This window comes from Anomaloglossus baeobatrachus, chromosome 1 (genome assembly GCF_048569485.1).
Source record: "Anomaloglossus baeobatrachus isolate aAnoBae1 chromosome 1, aAnoBae1.hap1, whole genome shotgun sequence".
NCBI lineage: Eukaryota > Metazoa > Chordata > Amphibia > Anura > Aromobatidae > Anomaloglossus > Anomaloglossus baeobatrachus.
Genome location: NC_134353.1, coordinates 171990130 through 172012703, shown reverse-complemented (window position 1 = coordinate 172012703; position 22574 = coordinate 171990130).

Sequence of the window (22574 nt, the reverse complement as noted above, 5' to 3'; positions counted from 1 at the left end):
AGAAGTCCAACAGATACATTTAGGATGCCACTAAGTTCACTCAGTGTTTGCTAGTATAATGGCTTAGTAACAATGAGTTTGAGTGTGCAATGCAGGCAGACGTGCTGCAAATATTTTTGCACTAGTGGGACAATACAGAAGTCCAACAGCCACGTTTGGGATGCCACTAAGTTCACTCAGTGTTTGCTAGTATAATGGCTTAGTAACAATGAGTTTGAGTGTGCAATGCAGGCAGACGTGCTGCAAATATCTTTGCACTAGTGGGACAATACAGAAGTCCAACAGCCACGTTTAGGATGCCACTAAGTTCATTCAGTGTTTGCTAGTATAATGGCTTAGTAACAATGAGTTTGAGTGTGCAATGCAGGCAGACGTGCTGCAAATATCTTTGCACTAGTGGGACAATACAGAAGTCCAACAGCCACGTTTAGGATGCCACTAAGTTCACTCAGTGTTTGCTAGTATAATGGCTTAGTAACAATGAGTTTGAGTGTGCAATGCAGGCAGACGTGCTGCAAATATCTTTGCACTAGTGGGACAATACAGAAGTCCAACAGCCACATTTTGGATGCCACTAAGTTCACTCAGTGTTTGCTAGTATAATGGCTTAGTAACAATGAGTTTGAGTGTGCAATGCAGGCAGACGTGCTGCAAATATCTTTGCACTAGTGGGACAATACAGAAGTCCAACAGCCACTTTTATGATGCCACTAAGTTCACTCAGTGTTTGCTAGTATAATGGCTTAGTAACAATGAGTTTGAGTGTGCAATGCAGGCAGACGTGCTGCAAATATCTTTGCACTAGTGGGACAATACAAAAGTCCAACAGCCACTTTTATGGTGCCACTAAGTTCACTCAGTGTTTGCTAGTATAAGGGCTTAGTAACAATGAGCTTGAGTGTGCAATGCAGGTAGACGTGCTGCAAATATCTTTGCACTAGTGGGACAATACAGAAGTCCAACAGCCACGTTTAGGATGCCACTAAGTTCACTCAGTGTTTGCTAGTATAATGGCTTAGTAACAATGAGTTTGAGTGTGCAATGCAGGCAGACGTGCTGCAAATATCTTTGCACTAGTGGGACAATACAGAAGACCAACAGCCACTTTTATGATGCCACTAAGTTCACTCAGTGTTTGCTAGTATAATGGCTTAGTAACAATGAGTTTGCATGTGCAATGCAGGCAGACGTGCTGCAAATATCTTTGCACTAGTGGGACAATACAGAAGTCCAACAGCCACTTTTATGGTGCCACTAAGTTCACTCAGTGTTTGCTAGTATAATGGCTTAGTAACAATGAACTTGAGTTATGCAATGCAGGTAGACGTGCTGCAAATATCTTTGCACTAGTGGGACAATACAGAAGTCCAACAGCCACGTTTAGGATGCCACTAAGTTCACTCAGTGTTTGCTAGTATAATGGCTTAGTAACAATGAGTTTGAGTGTGCAATGCAGGCAGACGTGCTGCAAATATCTTTGCACTAGTGGGACAATACAGAAGTCCAACAGCCACGTTTAGGATGCCACTAAGTTCACTCAGTGTTTGCTAGTATAATGGCTTAGTAACAATGAGTTTGAGTGTGCAATGCAGGCAGACGTGCTGCAAATATCTTTGCACTAGTGGGACAATACAGAAGTCCAACAGCCACTTTTATGATGCCACTAAGTTCACTCAGTGTTTGCTAGTATATTGGCTTAGTAACAATGAGTTTGAGTGTGCAATGCAGGCAGACGTGCTGCAAATATCTTTGCTTTAGTGGGACAAAACAGAAGTCCAACAGCCACGTTTAGGATGCCACTAAGTTCATTCAGTGTTTGCTAGTATAATGGCTTAGTAACAATGAGTTTGAGTGTGCAATGCAGGCAGACGTGCTGCAAATATCTTTGCACTAGTGGGACAATACAGAAGTCCAACAGATACATTTAGGATGCCACTAAGTTCACTCAGTGTTTGCTAGTATAATGGCTTAGTAACAATGAGTTTGAGTGTGCAATGCAGGCAGACGTGCTGCAAATATTTTTGCACTAGTGGGACAATACAGAAGTCCAACAGCCACGTTTGGGATGCCACTAAGTTCACTCAGTGTTTGCTAGTATAATGGCTTAGTAACAATGAGTTTGAGTGTGCAATGCAGGCAGACGTGCTGCAAATATGTTTGCACTAGTGGGACAATACAGAAGTCCAACAGCCACGTTTAGGATGCCACTAAGTTCATTCAGTGTTTGCTAGTATAATGGCTTAGTAACAATGAGTTTGAGTGTGCAATGCAGGCAGACGTGCTGCAAATATCTTTGCACTAGTGGGACAATACAGAAGTCCAACAGCCACGTTTAGGATGCCACTAAGTTCACTCAGTGTTTGCTAGTATAATGGCTTAGTAACAATGAGTTTGAGTGTGCAATGCAGGCAGACGTGCTGCAAATATCTTTGCACTAGTGGGACAATACAGAAGTCCAACAGCCACGTTTGGGATGCCACTAAGTTCACTCAGTGTTTGCTAGTATAATGGCTTAGTAACAATGAGTTTGAGTGTGCAATGCAGGCAGACGTGCTGCAAATATCTTTGCACTAGTGGGACAATACAGAAGTCCAACAGCCACTTTTATGGTGCCACTAAGTTCACTCAGTGTTTGCTAGTATAAGGGCTTAGTAACAATGAGCTTGAGTGTGCAATGCAGGTAGACGTGCTGCAAATATCTTTGCACTAGTGGGACAATACAGAAGTCCAACAGCCACGTTTAGGATGCCACTAAGTTCAATCAGTGTTTGCTAGTATAATGGCTTAGTAACAATGAGTTTGAGTGTGCAATGCAGGCAGACGTGCTGCAAATATCTTTGCACTAGTGGGACAATACAGAAGACCAACAGCCACTTTTATGATGCCACTAAGTTCACTCAGTGTTTGCTAGTATAATGGCTTAGTAACAATGAGTTTGAGTGTCCAATGCAGGCAGACGTGCTGCAAATATCTTTGCACTAGTGGGACAATACAGAAGTCCAACAGCCACTTTTATGGTGCCACTAAGTTCACTCAGTGTTTGCTAGTATAATGGCTTAGTAACAATGATCTTGAGTGTGCAATGCAGGTAGACGTGCTGCAAATATCTTTGCACTAGTGGGACATTACAGAAGTCCAACAGCCACGTTTAGGATGCCACTAAGTTCACTCAGTGTTTGCTAGTATAATGGCTTAGTAACAATGAGTTTGCATGTGCAATGCAGGCAGACGTGTTGCAAATATCTTTGCACTAGTGGGACAATACAGAAGTCCAACAGCCACTTTTATGGTGCCACTAAGTTCACTCAGTGTTTGCTAGTATAATGGCGTAGTAACAATGAACTTGAGTTATGCAATGCAGGTAGACGTGCTGCAAATATCTTTGCACTAGTGGGACAATACAGAAGTCCAACAGCCACGTTTAGGATGCTACTAAGTTCACTCAGTGTTTGCTAGTATAATGGCTTAGTAACAATGAGCTTGAGTGTGCAATGCAGGTAGACGTGCTGCAAATATCTTTGCACTAGTGGGACAATACAGAAGTCCAACAGCCACTTTTATGATGCCACTAAGTTCTCTCAGTGTTTGCTAGTATAATGGCTTAGCAACAATTAGTTGGAGTGTGCAATGCAGGCACACGTGCTGCAAATATCTTTGCACTAGTGGGACAATACAGAAGTCCAACAGCCACTTTTATGATGCCACTAAGTTCACTCAGTGTTTGCTAGTATAATGGCTTAGTAACAATGAGTTTGAGTGTGCAATGCAGGCAGACGTGCTGCAAATATCTTTGCACTAGTGGGACAATACAGAAGTCCAACAGCCACTTTTATGATGCCACTAAGTTCACTCAGTGTTTGCTAGTATAATGGCTTAGTAACAATGAGTTTGAGTGTGCAATGCAGGCAGACGTGCTGCAAATATCTTTGCATTAGTGGGACAATACAGAAGTCCAACAGCCACTTTTATGGTGCCACTAAGTTCACTCAGTGTTTGCTAGTATAATGGCTTAGTAACAATGAGCTTGAGTGTGCAATGCAGGTAGACGTGCTGCAAATATCTTTGCACTAGTGGGACAATACAGAAGTCCAACAGCCACGTTTAGGATGCCACTAAGTTCACTCAGTGTTTGCTAGTATAATGGCTTAGTAACAATGAGTTTGAGTGTGCAATGCAGGCAGACGTGCTGCAAATATCTTTGCACTAGTGGGACAATACAGAAGTCCAACAGATACATTTAGGATGCCACTAAGTTCACTCAGTGTTTGCTAGTATAATGGCTTAGTAACAATGAGTTTGAGTGTGCAATGCAGGCAGACGTGCTGCAAATATTTTTGCACTAGTGGGACAATACAGAAGTCCAACAGCCACGTTTGGGATGCCACTAAGTTCACTCAGTGTTTGCTAGTATAATGGCTTAGTAACAATGAGTTTGAGTGTGCAATGCAGGCAGACGTGCTGCAAATATCTTTGCACTAGTGGGACAATACAGAAGTCCAACAGCCACGTTTAGGATGCCACTAAGTTCATTCAGTGTTTGCTAGTATAATGGCTTAGTAACAATGAGTTTGAGTGTGCAATGCAGGCAGACGTGCTGCAAATATCTTTGCACTACTGGGACAATACAGAAGTCCAACAGCCACGTTTAGGATGCCACTAAGTTCACTCAGTGTTTGCTAGTATAATGGCTTAGTAACAATGAGTTTGAGTGTGCAATGCAGGCAGACGTGCTGCAAATATCTTTGCACTAGTGGGACAATACAGAAGTCCAACAGCCACATTTTGGATGCCACTAAGTTCACTCAGTGTTTGCTAGTATAATGGCTTAGTAACAATGAGTTTGAGTGTGCAATGCAGGCAGACGTGCTGCAAATATCTTTGCACTAGTGGGACAATACAGAAGTCCAACAGCCACTTTTATGATGCCACTAAGTTCACTCAGTGTTTGCTAGTATAATGGCTTAGTAACAATGAGTTTGAGTGTGCAATGCAGGCAGACGTGCTGCAAATATCTTTGCACTAGTGGGACAATACAAAAGTCCAACAGCCACTTTTATGGTGCCACTAAGTTCACTCAGTGTTTGCTAGTATAAGGGCTTAGTAACAATGAGCTTGAGTGTGCAATGCAGGTAGACGTGCTGCAAATATCTTTGCACTAGTGGGACAATACAGAAGTCCAACAGCCCCGTTTAGGATGCCACTAAGTTCACTCAGTGTTTGCTAGTATAATGGCTTAGTATCAATGAGTTTGAGTGTGCAATGCAGGCAGACGTGCTGCAAATATCTTTGCACTAGTGGGACAATACAGAAGACCAACAGCCACTTTTATGATGCCACTAAGTTCACTCAGTGTTTGCTAGTATAATGGCTTAGTAACAATGAGTTTGAGTCTGCAATGCAGGCAGACGTGCTGCAAATATCTTTGCACTAGTGGGACAATACAGAAGTCCAACAGCCACTTTTATGGTGCCACTAAGTTCACTCAGTGTTTGCTAGTATAATGGCTTAGTAACAATGAGTTTGAGTGTGCAATGCAGGCAGACGTGCTGCAAATATCTTTGCTTTAGTGGGACAAAACAGAAGTCCAACAGCCACGTTTAGGATGCCACTAAGTTCATTCAGTGTTTGCTAGTATAATGGCTTAGTAACAATGAGTTTGAGTGTGCAATGCAGGCAGACGTGCTGCAAATATCTTTGCACTAGTGGGACAATACAGAAGTCCAACAGATACATTTAGGATGCCACTAAGTTCACTCAGTGTTTGCTAGTATAATGGCTTAGTAACAATGAGTTTGAGTGTGCAATGCAGGCAGACGTGCTGCAAATATTTTTGCACTAGTGGGACAATACAGAAGTCCAACAGCCACGTTTGGGATGCCACTAAGTTCACTCAGTGTTTGCTAGTATAATGGCTTAGTAACAATGAGTTTGAGTGTGCAATGCAGGCAGACGTGCTGCAAATATGTTTGCACTAGTGGGACAATACAGAAGTCCAACAGCCACGTTTAGGATGCCACTAAGTTCATTCAGTGTTTGCTAGTATAATGGCTTAGTAACAATGAGTTTGAGTGTGCAATGCAGGCAGACGTGCTGCAAATATCTTTGCACTAGTGGGACAATACAGAAGTCCAACAGCCACGTTTAGGATGCCACTAAGTTCACTCAGTGTTTGCTAGTATAATGGCTTAGTAACAATGAGTTTGAGTGTGCAATGCAGGCAGACGTGCTGCAAATATCTTTGCACTAGTGGGACAATACAGAAGTCCAACAGCCACGTTTGGGATGCCACTAAGTTCACTCAGTGTTTGCTAGTATAATGGCTTAGTAACAATGAGTTTGAGTGTGCAATGCAGGCAGACGTGCTGCAAATATCTTTGCACTAGTGGGACAATACAGAAGTCCAACAGCCACTTCTATGGTGCCACTAAGTTCACTCAGTGTTTGCTAGTATAAGGGCTTAGTAACAATGAGCTTGAGTGTGCAATGCAGGTAGACGTGCTGCAAATATCTTTGCACTAGTGGGACAATACAGAAGTCCAACAGCCACGTTTAGGATGCCACTAAGTTCAATCAGTGTTTGCTAGTATAATGGCTTAGTAACAATGAGTTTGAGTGTGCAATGCAGGCAGACGTGCTGCAAATATCTTTGCACTAGTGGGACAATACAGAAGACCAACAGCCACTTTTATGATGCCACTAAGTTCACTCAGTGTTTGCTAGTATAATGGCTTAGTAACAATGAGTTTGAGTGTGCAATGCAGGCAGACGTGCTGCAAATATCTTTGCACTAGTGGGACAATACAGAAGTCCAACAGCCACTTTTATGGTGCCACTAAGTTCACTCAGTGTTTGCTAGTATAATGGCTTAGTAACAATGAGCTTGAGTGTGCAATGCAGGTAGACGTGCTGCAAATATCTTTGCACTAGTGGGACATTACAGAAGTCCAACAGCCACGTTTAGGATGCCACTAAGTTCACTCAGTGTTTGCTAGTATAATGGCTTAGTAACAATGAGTTTGCATGTGCAATGCAGGCAGACGTGCTGCAAATATCTTTGCACTAGTGGGACAATACAGAAGTCCAACAGCCACTTTTATGGTGCCACTAAGTTCACTCAGTGTTTGCTAGTATAATGGCTTAGTAACAATGAACTTGAGTTATGCAATGCAGGTAGACGTGCTGCAAATATCTTTGCACTAGTAAGACAATACAGAAGTCCAACAGCCACATTTAGGATGCCACTAAGTTCACTCAGTGTTTGCTAGTATAATGGCTTAGTAACAATGAGCTTGAGTGTGCAATGCAGGTAGACGTGCTGCAAATATCTTTGCACTAGTGGGACAATACAGAAGTCCAACAGCCACTTTTATGATGCCACTAAGTTCTCTCAGTGTTTGCTAGTATAATGGCTTAGCAACAATGAGTTGGAGTGTGCAATGCAGGCACACGTGCTGCAAATATCTTTGCACTAGTGGGACAATATAGAAGTCCAACAGCCACTTTTATGATGCCACTAAGTTCACTCAGTGTTTGCTAGTATAATGGCTTAGTAACAATGAGTTTGAGTGTGCAATGCAGGCAGACGTGCTGCAAATATCTTTGCACTAGTGGGACAATACAGAAGTCCAACAGCCACTTTTATGATGCCACTAAGTTCACTCAGTGTTTGCTAGTATAATGGCTTAGTAACAATGAGTTTGAGTGTGCAATGCAGGCAGACGTGCTGCAAATATCTTTGCATTAGTGGGACAATACAGAAGTCCAACAGCCACTTTTATGGTGCCACTAAGTTCACTCAGTGTTTGCTAGTATAATGGCTTAGTAACAATGAGCTTGAGTGTGCAATGCAGGTAGACGTGCTGCAAATATCTTTGCACTAGTGGGACAATACAGAAGTCCAACAGCCACGTTTAGGATGCCACTAAGTTCACTCAGTGTTTGCTAGTATAATGGCTTAGTAACAATGAGTTTGAGTGTGCAATGCAGGCAGACGTGCTTTAAATATCTTTGCACTAGTGGGACAATACAGAAGTCCAACAGCCACTTTTATGATGCCACTAAGTTCACTCAGTGTTTGCTAGTATAATGGCTTAGTAACAATGAGTTTGAGTGTGCAATGCAGGCAGATGTGCTGCAAATATCTTTGCACTAGTGGGACAATACAGAAGTCCAACAGCCACTTTTATGATGCCACTAAGTTCACTCAGTGTTTGCTAGTATAATGGCTTAGTAACAATGAGTTTGAGTGTGCAATGCAGGCAGACGTGCTGCAAATATCTTTGCACTAGTGTGACAATACAGAAGTCCAACAGCCACTTTTATGGTGCCACTAAGTTCACTCAGTGTTTGCTAGTATAAGGGCTTAGTAACAATGAGCTTGAGTGTGCAATGCAGGTAGACGTGCTGCAAATATCTTTGCACTAGTGGGACAATACAGAAGTCCAACAGCCACGTTTAGGATGCCACTAAGTTCACTCAGTGTTTGCTAGTATAATGGCTTAGTAACAATGAGTTTGAGTGTGCAATGCAGGCAGACGTGCTGCAAATATCTTTGCACTAGTGGGACAATACAGAAGTCCAACAGCCACTTTTATGATGCCACTAAGTTCACTCAGTGTTTGCTAGTATAATGGCTTAGTAACAATGAGTTTGAGTGTGCAATGCAGGCAGACGTGCTGCAAATATCTTTGCACTAGTGGGACAATACAGAAGTCCAACAGCCACTTTTATGATGCCACTAAGTTCACTCAGTGTTTGCTAGTATAATGGCTTAGTAACAATGAGTTTGAGTGTGCAATGCAGGTAGACGTGCTGCAAATATCTTTGCACTAGTGGGACAATACAGAAGTCCAACAGCCACTTTTATGGTGCCACTAAGTTCACTCAGTGTTTGCTAGTATAATGGCTTAGTAACAATGAGCTTGAGTGTGCAATGCAGGTAGACGTGCTGCAAATATCTTTGCACTAGTGGGACAATACAGAAGTCCAACAGCCACGTTTAGGATGCCACTAAGTTCACTCAGTGTTTGCTAGTATAATGGCTTAGTAACAATGAGTTTGAGTGTGCAATGCAGGCAGACGTGCTGCAAATATCTTTGCACTAGTGGGACAAAACAGAAGTCCAACAGCCACGTTTAGGATGCCACTAAGTTCATTCAGTGTTTGCTAGTATAATGGCTTAGTAACAATGAGTTTGAGTGTGCAATGCAGGCAGACGTGCTGCAAATATCTTTGCACTAGTGGGACAATACAGAAGTCCAACAGATACGTTTAGGATGCCACTAAGTTCACTCAGTGTTTGCTAGTATAATGGCTTAGTAACAATGAGTTTGAGTGTGCAATGCAGGCAGACGTGCTGCAAATATTTTTGCACTAGTGGGACAATACAGAAGTCCAACAGCCACGTTTGGGATGCCACTAAGTTCACTCAGTGTTTGCTAGTATAATGGCTTAGTAACAATGAGTTTGAGTGTGCAATGCAGGCAGACGTGCTGTAAATATCTTTGCACTAGTGGGACAATACAGAAGTCCAACAGCCACGTTTAGGATGCCACTAAGTTCATTCAGTGTTTGCTAGTATAATGGCTTAGTAACAATGAGTTTGAGTGTGCAATGCAGGCAGACGTGCTGCAAATATCTTTGCACTAGTGGGACAATACAGAAGTCCAACAGCCACGTTTAGGATGCCACTAAGTTCACTCAGTGTTTGCTAGTATAATGGCTTAGTAACAATGAGTTTGAGTGTGCAATGCAGGCAGACGTGCTGCAAATATCTTTGCACTAGTGGGACAATACAGAAGTCCAACAGCCACTTTTATGGTGCCACTAAGTTCACTCAGTGTTTGCTAGTATAAGGGCTTAGTAACAATGAGCTTGAGTGTGCAATGCAGGTAGACGTGCTGCAAATATCTTTGCACTAGTGGGAGAATACAGAAGTCCAACAGCCACGTTTAGGATGCCACTAAGTTCACTCAGTGTTTGCTAGTATAATGGCTTAGTAACAATGAGTTTGAGTGTGCAATGCAGGCAGACGTGCTGCAAATATCTTTGCACTAGTGGGACAATACAGAAGTCCAACAGCCACTTTTATGATGCCACTAAGTTCACTCAGTGTTTGCTAGTATAATGGCTTAGTAACAATGAGTTTGAGTGTGCAATGCAGGCAGACATGCTGCAAATATCTTTGCACTAGTGGGACAATACAGAAGTCCAACAGCCACTTTTATGATGCCACTAAGTTCACTCAGTGTTTGCTAGTATAATGGCTTAGTAACAATGAGTTTGAGTGTGCAATGCAGGCAGACATGCTGCAAATATCTTTGCACTAGTGGGACAATACAGAAGTACAACAGCCACTTTTATGGTGCCACTAAGTTCACTCAGTGTTTTCTAGTATAATGGCTTAGTAACAATGAGCTTGAGTGTGCAATGCAGGTAGACGTGCTGCAAATATCTTTGCACTAGTGGGACAATACAGAAGTCAAACAGCCACGTTTAGGATGCCACTAAGTTCACTCAGTGTTTGCTGGTATAATGGCTTAGTAACAATGAGTTTGAGTGTGCAATGCAGGCAGACGTGCTGCAAATATCTTTGCACTAGTGGGACAAAACAGAAGTCCAACAGCCACGTTTAGGATGCCACTAAGTTCATTCAGTGTTTGCTAGTATAATGGCTTAGTAACAAAGAGTTTGAGTGTGCAATGCAGGCAGACGTGCTGCAAATATCTTTGCACTAGTGGGACAATACAGAAGTCCAACAGATACGTTTAGGATGCCACTAAGTTCACTCAGTGTTTGCTAGTATAATGGCTTAGTAACAATGAGTTTGAGTGTGCAATGCAGGCAGACGTGCTGCAAATATCTTTGCACTAGTGGGACAATACAGAAGTCCAACAGCCACGTTTAGGATGCCACTAAGTTCACTCAGTGTTTGCTAGTATAATGGCTTAGTAACAATGAGTTTGAGTGTGCAATGCAGGCAGACGTGCTGCAAATATCTTTGCACTAGTGGGACAATACAGAAGTCCAACAGCCACGTTTGGGATGCCACTAAGTTCACTCAGTGTTTGCTAGTATAATGGCTTAGTAACAATGAGTTTGAGTGTGCAATGCAGGCAGACGTGCTGCAAATATCTTTGCACTAGTGGGACAATACAGGAGTCCAACAGCCACTTTTATGATGCCACTAAGTTCACTCAGTGTTTGCTAGTATAATGGCTTAGTAACAATGAGTTTGAGTGTGCAATGCAGGCAGACGTGCTGCAAATATCTTTGCACTAGTGGGACAATACAGAAGTCCAACAGCCACTTTTATGGTGCCACTAAGTTCACTCAGTGTTTGCTAGTATAAGGGCTTAGTAACAATGAGCTTGAGTGTGCAATGCAGGTAGACGTGCTGCAAATATCTTTGCACTAGTGGGACAATACAGAAGTCCAACAGCCACGTTTAGGATGCCACTAAGTTCACTCAGTGTTTGCTAGTATAATGGCTTAGTAACAATGAGTTTGAGTGTGCAATGCAGGCAGACGTGCTGCAAATATCTTTGCACTAGTGGGACAATACAGAAGACCAACAGCCACTTTTATGATGCCCCTAAGTTCACTCAGTGTTTGCTAGTATAATGGCTTAGTAACAATGAGTTTGAGTGTGCAATGCAGGCAGACGTGCTGCAAATATCTTTGCACTAGTGGGACAATACAGAAGTCCAACAGCCACTTTTATGATGCCACTAAGTTCACTCAGTGTTTGCTAGTATAATGGCTTAGTAACAATGAGTTTGAGTGTGCAATGCAGGCAGACGTGCTGCAAATATCTTTGCACTAGTGGGACAATACAGAAGTCCAACAGCCACTTTTATGGTGCCACTAAGTTCACTCAGTGTTTGCTAGTATAATGGCTTAGTAACAATGAGTTTGAGTGTGCAATGCAGGCAGACGTGCTGCAAATATCTTTGCACTAATGGGACAATACAGAAGTCCAACAGCCACGTTTATGATGCCACTAAGTTCACTCAGTGTTTGCTAGTATAATGGCTTAGTAACAATGAGTTTGAGTGTGCAATGCAGGCAGACGTGCTGCAAATATCTTTGCACTAGTGGGACAATACAGAAGTCCAACAGCCACGTTTAGGATGCCACTAAGTTCACTCAGTGTTTGCTAGTATAATGGCTTAGTAACAATGAGTTTGAGTGTGCAATGCAGGCAGACGTGCTGCAAATATCTTTGCACTAGTGGGACAATACAGAAGTCCAACAGCCACATTTACGATGCTACTAAGTTCACTCAGTGTTTGCTAGTATAATGGCTTAGTAACAATGAGTTTGAGTGTGCAATGCAGGCAGACGTGCTGTAAATATCTTTGCACTAGTGGGACAATACAGAAGTCCAACAGCCACGTTTAGGATGCCACTAAGTTCACTCAGTGTTTGCTAGTATAATGGCTTAGTGACAATGAGTTTGAGTGTGCAATGCAGGCAGACGTGCTGCAAATATCTTTGCACTAGTGGGACAATACAGAAGTCCAACAGCCACGTTTAGGATGCCACTAAGTTCACTCAGTGTTTGCTAGTATAATGGCTTAGTAACAATGAGTTTGAGTGTGCAAAGGGCAGGAGGGTACAGTGGCAGGGTTGTGGGTCTCTGGGTAGAGGAAAGGAAGCCTGCCTTTCTATCCCTCCTAATGGGGAAATGCAGCGAGGAAATCCCTGACCTTAGCTACACAGACGCTGTCATCTTGTGTAGCTGTTAAACTCTGTTTTCACGGACCTGTCACCTATGGCTCTGACCCTGCCGGTATTAGCCCTTAAAAGGACTGATAGAAAGTGCTACCCCTATGCTGTACAGCGCTGTGTATACAGCGTACACAGCAGTATCGGAGATAGGCGCTGCGCCAGCGGTGACTGACACAAGGACGCAGAAGAGATAATGGCGTCCGGACGGGCAGATACTCGTTTTTATAATGCAGGGACATGTGACATGGACATCCTATCATACATGCCGTTGCTTCTCTGGCTAAAAGTACACTTAGCTGTGTGTGTGTCTGGGATTGGCTGACAAGCTGGCCCGCCCCACTACACGCGCGCGCTTAGGGAAGGAAGACAAGGAAAAAAAAAAAAATGGCGATCGCCATTATCCAAACAGCAGTGATCTGAATGCGCTGTTCCCGCACACTATACACTGAAATTTCATAATAGTGTGAGTCACAGAGTGACTTACACTATTACAGCGGAAAGCCAGCTAGGAATTAGCTGGTCATTTTGCTGCTAGAACCGTTCTCGAACGTATCTAGAACTATCGAGCTTTAGCAAAAAGCTCAAGTTCTAGTTCGATCTAGAACAGCCCCCAAAATTACTCGAGCCAAGAACTGGAGAACCACGAACCGCGCTCAACTCTAATCCTGGCATACCCCGACTATGGTCTCCCGTTCATACTGTATACAGATGCCAGAAACGTGGGACTGGGAGCTGTCCTATTCCAAATGCAGAATGGCAAGGAGAAGGTGATAGCTTATGCAAGTAGGAAGCTCCGTCCAACAGAAAGGAACCCTGAGAATTACAGTTCTTTCAAGTTGGAGTTCCTAGCACTCGTCTGGGCTGTGACAGTGAGATTTAAACAGTACCTGGCTTCTGCAAAGTTCACTGCATATACGGATAACAAACCTTTAACCCACTTGGACACAGTGAAGCTTGGAGCCCTAGAACAATGCTGGGTAGCCCGACTGTCGAATTATGACTTCACCATATATTACAGAGCCGGTCGTAAGAACACCAATGCTGACGCATTTTCTAGAATGCCACACCTGCCTGATGATGGGGTAGATGAAGACGAGTTGGAAGAGATTGAACTGCCCGTGTTCCATCAACCTGACAGTTTGGAAAACACCAAACATTACAGCAGTCAGCAGGAGGCGGCATTCAACCCGTTACCCCATCACGGTTGGCAAGAAGCACAAGATAGAGATCCTTCCGTCAGATTGATTAGGACACTGATCTTTCAGGCTGATTCCAGGTTGGAGCCCACTGCCCCAGCAGAAACAAAGAGGCTGTGGAATGAGAGAAGCCGGTTGAATTTGCAGCGAGGCAAGTTGTGCAGAGGACTGATCAATCCTAAGACGCATGAGAGGATCTGTCAAATAGTCATAAGTCAAGCATACGTACCAGTGGTCCTGGAAGCCTATCATGATGGAGCTGGACATTTCGGCTGGAAGAAGCTGGAAATGCTACTAAGGGAACGCTTGTACTGGGCTGGAATGAGAGAATCCATTGAGCATGGTGTAGGGATTGTGCTCCCTGTGTGCTAAGAAGAAAAGATGGTACCAGCTAGAGAGCCCCATTACAACCGATCATCACCAGCCAGCCGTTGGAACTCGTTGCACTAGATCATGTTAAACTCACACCAAGCAGAACCGGATATACGTATGCACTCACAATAGTGGACCACTACTCAAGATTTATGGTTGTGGTACCCGTCAAGGATCTAACAGCCCGTACTGCAGCGAAGGTCTTCCAAGCACACTTCTGCAGACCTCATGGCTACCCAAAGAGGGTCCTCACAGATCAAGGCCCTGCCTTTGAAGCAGAGATCTTTAAGGAGTTCTGTAGCCTGTACGGATGCAAGAAGATACGTACTACACCCTACCATGTCCAAACCAATGGGATGTGTGAGAAGATGAACCATCTAGTCATCAACCTGCTTAAGACTCTACCCCTTGAAGAACGGAACCAGTGGCCTGAGAGATTGCCTGATCTGGTGGATATGTATAACAACATTCCTGTCAGTTCCACTAAGTATACGCCTGCTTACCTCATGAGGGCGAGGCCTGAAATATTGCCGGTGGACTTGGATATGGATGTTGAAGTCCCTGAGACCATTCCCCAACCACTGACTGGGACTCCAAACATCAGATGTAGTACAAACAAATTCAAGAGTATGTGGAGAGGAACCTGAATCAAAGCAGAGAAAAGCAAGAGCAGCACTTCAACAAACAGGCAAAAGCTGCCCCCTTTGCACCAGGAGAAGTCAGTGATGTCTAACCTATGGTACATGTGCCAGACTGGGCACACAGAGCCCTTTCTGCCGACACGCGCGCTGTCACCACATTCAGCCACTTTGAACTGTCGGTGTGATCGTGCCGGCAGTTCAAAGTTGTGTTGGAGCAGAGGAGACATTTCTCCTCCCTCTGACATGCCTCCTCTCCTAGGCCACAGGCCTGTAGCCTAGAAGACGGCGGAGCGTCAGTAGGCGGTGCCGGTGTCTTTTGGCTGTACGGGAACTGACTGAAGACCCAGCGGCGCGCATCAGTGGAGCTAGTGCTGGAAGGGGAGTTTGTTTTTTTTAATTTGTAAACTATGTGTGGCTGTGCCAAGGTGTGGGGGGACAGTGCCAGCACGGATGGGGGAACAGTGCCAGCACAGATGGGGGGACAGTGTTAGCACGGATGGGGGAAACATGGACAGCACGGATGGGGGGACAGTGCCAGCATGGATGGGGGCACAGTGCCAGCACGGATGGGGGCACAGTGCCAGCACGGATGGGGGAGACATGGACAGCACGGATGGGGGGACAGTGCCAGCACAGATTGGGGAAACATGGACTGCACGGATGGGGGAAACATGGACTGCACGGATGGGGGAAACATGGGCAGCACGGATGAGGGAAACATGGACAGCACGGATGGGGGAAACATGGACAGCACGGATGGTGGAAACATGGCTGCACGGATGGGGGGGAAACATGGCTGCAAGGATGGGGGGAAACATGGCTGCAAGGATGGGGGGAAACATGCCAGGATGGGGGGAAACATGCCAGGATGGGGTACATTTAGCAGGAAGGGGAACATGCCAGGAAGGGTGACATTTAACAGGATGGGATACATTTACCAGGAAGGGGGATATATTTACCAGCATGGAGGAAGCATGAAAGGATGGGGGGAAACAATCCAGGATGGGGGTACATGAACATGCCAGGATGGGGAACATTTAGCAGGAAGAGGAACATACAAGGAAAGGGGACATTTACCAGGATAAGGGAACATGCTGTCACGCTTCCCGGTCCCCGTGCCCCGCTCTCCGGTCCCCGTGGCCCGCTCCCCGCTTCCCGGCGGCGTCCCCGACTCACCACTCCGGTCCCGGCCTCCTCTTCCTCACCTGCGCCCTCCATGCGTCCAGCTCCCCACTCCCGGCGCTCCTCAACGACGTGGGACACCCTGCTGGGCACCCCTGCTTCCTCTGCACCGCTCCCTGGACTGGCTTCTGGCACACGGGCCTCGCGCATGCGCATTAGGGCGCGCGCGCGGTCATTGACCCTTTCTTAAAGGGCCAGCACCTTGAAACAGGAAATTGCATAGACAGGTACAGGGTATATTAGGATTCTCTTTCCTGGTGGGCGGGGCCTGTTCTACGTGTTTAGTAAGCTAGGAGTTCAGGTCCCCGTATTGCTTTGCCCTGTATTAACCCTGTCTGTCTCGCAGAGCCTGTCCTGCCACGCCAGCCGCTCCGAACCACGTCCATTCCAGTACCCTGACGGTGACTTCGGCGGATGTTCCACCACCTCTGCAGCTCCGCCAGTCTCCAGTCCCTGGCTCAGTTGGGTGACCCGTCCCATCGCTCAGCAGGTTCCGGATCCCGCCTAACCCTTCAACCCGGCCTTGGACCCTGAGCCTCGTCACCCGGACTACCATCCAGAACTCCGTGTGCTCAGCAACATCCACCTTTCCAGCTCCCCTACGGACTGTCTGGCTACCAATAGTGCTTTTGGCTGCCGTGCATCAAGACCCTCTGGCGGGGTGACCGGCCTGGCTGCCTCCTCAGGGGAAACCGGTGTACGGTCCAGTGTTTCCACCACCCGGACGTAACAGCTAGAACAGGCCATGGATCCCGCCGAAGCACTAGCGGCCTTGCAGCAGGAACTCGTACGACAGCGCGAGACCCAGTCCCGCATGCTGGCTTTCATGTCCTCTGTGGATACCCGCCTGAACATGCTACAAGCAACGGCCACGTCCTTGGCATCTCAGGCTTCCACTGCACAATCCACGGCCGCAGTTCCCGTGGCAGCCTCCTCGGATACTTCCAAACTTCGTTTGGCCTCACCACCCCGGTACGCCGGAGATCCCAAGACCTGCAGGGGATTCATAAATCAATGCTCCCTCCATTTCAAGCTGCTGCCGCACCTTTTTGCCTCTGACCAAGCCAAGGTCGCGTTCGTGATGTCCCATCTAGAGGGAGAGGCACTGGCCTGGATGAACCCCTTGTGGGAGAAGGAGGATCCGGTAACCACCGACATCCAGGAGTTCCTGCAGGCTTTTCGTAGCACCTTTGACGAGCCCGGACGCGCCTCCGCGTCTGCCTCATCCCTCCTCCGGCTACGTCAAGGGACTCTGATGGTGGGCCAATATGCTATTCGTTTTCGCACCTTGGCCTCGGAATTAGGGTGGAACAATGAGGCCCTAACCATCGCCTTCTGGGAGGGACTCTCGGGTCGTATTAAAGATGAGCTGGCTGGTCGTGACGTGCCTTCCACCCTGGATGCCCTGATTGCTCTAGCGACTCGAGTGGATCTTCGCTTCCAGGAACGATCCAAAGAGGTGTCCCACGAGAGGCGTCCGATAAGGCACTCCTCCCCACCACAGAAGTCCATCGCTCCCCAGTTGGCGTCACCTGGCGCGTCTACCTACGAGCCCATGCAGATTGACCGCCTGAGGCAGTCTGAGCAACGCAGAGCAGAACGACTAGCAAAGGGTCTCTGCTTCTACTGCGGTGAGGGCACACACCTGCTACGCTCTTGTCCCGAGAAGCCGGGAAACTCCAAAGCCTAGGCTTGGTAGGAGAGGCCACCCTAGGTGCTCGGACTCTCTCAGACTCCGTTACATGGACTATTCAAGTCACTACAGAAGAGACCCGGTTCACGGCAGAGGCGTATCTCGATTCCGGAGCAGCAGGCAACTTCATCCAGCAGGCCACGGTGGATAAGTACCAGGTGCCTGTTCTCCCACTAGAAAAACCGCTGGTGATCGCCTCTGTAGATGGGAGACCCCTCTCTGACACCGTCTCACTGATCACCAAGCCTGTGGAACTACGTCCTCCCGCGCATGTCTCATCAGATCCTGCTGGGACTCCCATGGTTACGGGCACACGAACCGTCGGTCAGCTGGAGTACAGGTGAAATTACCCGATGGGGCTACTCGTGTCACGAGAGATGTCTGAAATCCATCCAACCCATCCGACGACCTCCGGTTCCAGAGTCTCTACCAGGACTGCCTTCTGCCTACTGGTCCTTCTCGGATGTTTTTGATAAAAAGGAGTCAGAGGTACTACCGCCTCATCGTCCCTACGACTGTGCCATCGATTTACTGCAAGGAACTACGCCTCCTAGAGGAAGGATATACCCCTTGTCCCCTGCTGAAACATGGGCCATGTCTGCCTATATCACCGAGAGCCTGGCTAAGGGGTTCATTCGGAGATCTTCGTCCCCTGCCGGAGCAGGTTTTTTCTTCGTCAAGAAGAAGGAAGGTGATCTGCGCCCTTGCATTGACTACCGGGGATTAAACCAGATCGCCGTAAAAAACAAATACCCTCTGCCACTTATCCCCGAACTATTCGATCGGCTCCGAGGAGCTCGTGTATTCACCAAGTTGGACCTCCGTGGGGCCTATAACCTGGTTCGCATTCGCTCTGGAGACGAATGGAAGACCGCATTCAACACTCGGGATGGGCACTACGAGTATTGTGTCATGCCCTTTGGTCTGTGTAATGCTCCGGCAGTCTTCCAAGAATTGGTGAACGACGTGTTCAGAGATCTCCTCTATGTCTGTGTCGTGGTATATCTGGATGACATCCTGGTCTTCTCTCCGGACCTACAGACCCACAGAGAGAACGTGCAGCTAGTTCTCCAGAGGCTTAGAGAGAACCGTCTGTACGCCAAGTACGAGAAGTGCGTCTTTGAAAAGTCATCCCTTCCCTTCCTGGGTTATGTAATCTCGGACACTGGCCTGCAGATGGACCCAGAGAAAGTGTCTGCCATCCTCAACTGGCCTCCTCCCTCCGGACTGAAGGCTATCCAACGCTTCCTTGGCTTTGCAAACTATTATCGTCAATTCATCCCGCACTTCTCTGCCCTGACTGCGCCTCTCTCTGCCTTGACTAAGAAGGGAGCTAATCCTAAGGACTGGCCACCGGCGGCCGATGCCGCGTTCTGCTCCTTGAAACAGGCGTTTGCTTCTTCCCCGGTTCTCCATCGCCCTGAATTTAACCGACAGTTCACCTTGAGGTGGATGCCTCCTCCTCAGGAGCCGGGGCAGTGTTGATGCAGAACTCCTCCTCCGGAAAGATGGTCACTTGCGGATTCTTCTCCAAGAGCTTCTCGGCACCCGAACGCAACTACACCATCGGGGATCGGGAGCTACTGGCCATTAAGCTGGCCTTGGAGGAATGGTGCTACCTCTTGGAGGGAGCAGTATACCCTGTGATCATATACACGGACCACAAGAATCTGGAGTACCTGCGGTCAGCCCAAAGACTGAACCCGCGACAAGCCCGCTGGTCCTTGTTTTTTGCTCGATTTGATTTCCAACTCCATTTTCGGCCTGCGGATAAGAACGTGCGGGCAGACGCTTTGTCCAGGTCCTTCGTGCCCGTGGAGTTGTAGGAGGAGACGTTCCAGCCCATCATCAACCCCAGTAAAGTCATTCCGGTGGCTCCTGTCGCTCTGACTCAGATACCCCCTGGGAAAACCTATGTCTCAGATACTGACAGACAGAGAGTTCTGCAATGGGGCCATGCCTCGAAGATCGCCGGCCATGTTGGTCAGAAGAAGACTTGGAGTACTATTGTCCATCACTACTGGTGGCCGTCCCTCCGTAAAGACGTCGCAACCTTCGTCTCAGCCTGTCCATCCTGTGCCCGGTACAAGACACCCAAGCACCTACCATATGGACGTCTTCTGCCTCTGCCCATTCCTTCCGTTCCGTGGCAACATATTGCAATGGACTTCATTACGGACTTACCCTTATGCTCCGGACACACTGTCATATGGGTTGTGGTGGACCGTTTTTCAAAGATGGCTCACTTCGTTCCCATGGCCGGGCTGCCCTCTGCCCAGGAGCTAGCTGACTCCTTCATACAACACATATTCCGATTGCATGGCTTTCCCGCACACATTGTGTCCGACAGAGGAACTCAGTTTACCTCGCGCTTCTGGAGGGCTCTCTGCAAACATCTGGGAGTATCCTTGGACTTTTCTTCGGCCTACCATCCTCAGTCGAATGGCCAAGTGGAACGGGTCAATCAGATCCTGACCTCCTTCCTGCGCCACTACGTCAACATCCATCATGACGATTGGTCCACGCTCCTACCTTGGGCTGAATTCTCCCACAACCAACACATCAGCGAGTCCACCTCCAGCTCTCCCTTCCAGGTCGTTTACGGACTTCAGCCTTCTGTCCCGTTGCCAGTATCCTCGGCTTCCGATGTCCCCGCAGCAGATGCTCTGGTTCGGGACTTCTCAGCTATATGGAACTTTGTCAAGTCTTCCCTAGAACGTGCTTCTTTGCGGATGAAGAGACATGCGGACAAGAGGCGCCTGGATCCCCCGTGTTTCTCCCCAGGTGATCTGGTCTGGCTTGCATCCAGATATGTCCGATTGAAGTTACCATCGTACAAGTTGGGTCCTCGTTACATCGGGCCGTTTAAAGTCATCAGCAAGATCAATGCAGTCTCCTACAAGCTGCAGCTCCCGGCCACGATGCGGATACCCAACTCCTTCCATGTCTCCTTGCTCAAGCCTGTTGTCCTTGGTCCCTTCTCCGCTGCTGCCAGTCCTGCTCCTCCTCCTATCGCTGATGATGACATCTATGCGGTAAGGGATATCGTGGCCATGAAGACCGTACGAGGTCGGCAATACTTCCTGGTGGACTGGGCGGGTTATGGTCCCGAGGATAGGTCCTGGGAGCCCCGGGAGAATGTTGGCACTCCTCTGATTCGTGCTTTCCTGTCCCGGTTGCGGGGAGGGGGTACTGTCACGCTTCCCGGTCCCCGTGCCCCACTCCCCGGTCCCCGTGGCCCGCTCCCCGCTTCCCGGCGGCATCCCCGACTCACCACTCCGGTCCCGGCCTCCTCTTCCTCGCCTGCGCCCTCCATGCATCCAGCTCCCCGCTCCCGGCGCTCCTCAGCGACGTGGGACACCCTGCCGGGCACCCCTGCTTCCTCTGCACCGCTCCCTGGACTGGCTTCTGGCACATGGGCCTCGCGCATGCGCATTAGGGCGCGCGCGCGGTCATTGACCCTTTCTTAAAGGGCCAGCACCTTGAAACAGGAAATTGCATAGACAGGTACAGGGTATATTAGGATTCTCATTCCTGGTGGGCGGGGCCTGTTCTACGTGTTTAGTAAGCTAGGAGTTCAGGTCCCCATATTGCTTTGCCCTGTATTAACCCTGTCTGTCTCGCAGAGCCTGTCCTGCCACGCCAGCCGCTCCGAACCACGTCCATTCCAGTACCCTGACGGTGACTTCGGCGGATGTTCCACCACCTCTGCAGCTCCACCAGTCTCCAGTCCCTGGCTCAGTTGGGTGACCAGTTCCATCGCTCAGCAGGTTCCGGATCCCGCCTAACCCTTCAACCCGGCCTTGGACCCTGAGCCTCGTCACCCGGACTACCATCCAGAACTCCGTGTGCTCAGCAACATCCACCTTTCCAGCTCCCCTATGGACTGTCTGGCTACCAATAGTGCTTCGGCTGCCGTGCATCAAGACCCTCTGGCGGGGTGACCGGCCTGGCTGCCTCCTCAGGGGAAACCAGTGTATGGTCCAGTGTTTCCACCACCCGGACGTAACACATGCCTGGATGGGGTAGATTTACCAGGATGGGGAAATGTGCCAGAATGGGGTACATTTAGCAGGATGGGGGAACATGCCAGAATGGGGTACATTTACCAGGATGGGGTCACTTAACAGCATGGGGGAACATGCCAGCGATGAAATACATTTGCAATAATGGGGTATATTTACCAGGATGGGGTACATTTACCAGGATGGAGGACATTTACCAGGAATGGGGTACATGCTGGGAGGAGGTACATTTACCAGGATGGCGTCATTTAACAGCATGGGGGGAAACAATCCAGGATCCGGGTACATGAACATGCCAGGATGGGGAACATTTAGCAAGAAGGGGAACATACCAGGAAAGGGGACATTTACCAGGATAAGGGAACATGCCTGGATGGGGTACATTTACCAAGATGGGGGAACATGCCAGAATAGGGTACATTTACCAGGATGGGGAAACATGCCAGAATGGGGTATATTTACCAAGATGGGGTCATTCAACAGCATGGGGGAACATGGCAGCGATGAAATACATTTACAATAATGGGGTACATTTTACCAGGATAGAGGAACATTTACCAGGATGGGGAATATGCCGGGATGGGGTACATTTGCCAGGATGGGGCCATGATGGGGACAAATATACCAGAATGTAGGAAATATATATCAGGATGGGGGACATGTTTACCAGGAAGTGGCTCAGGAAGGGGGACATAAGTACACAATGAAGGGGGAGGGGAACAACTCGTACGTC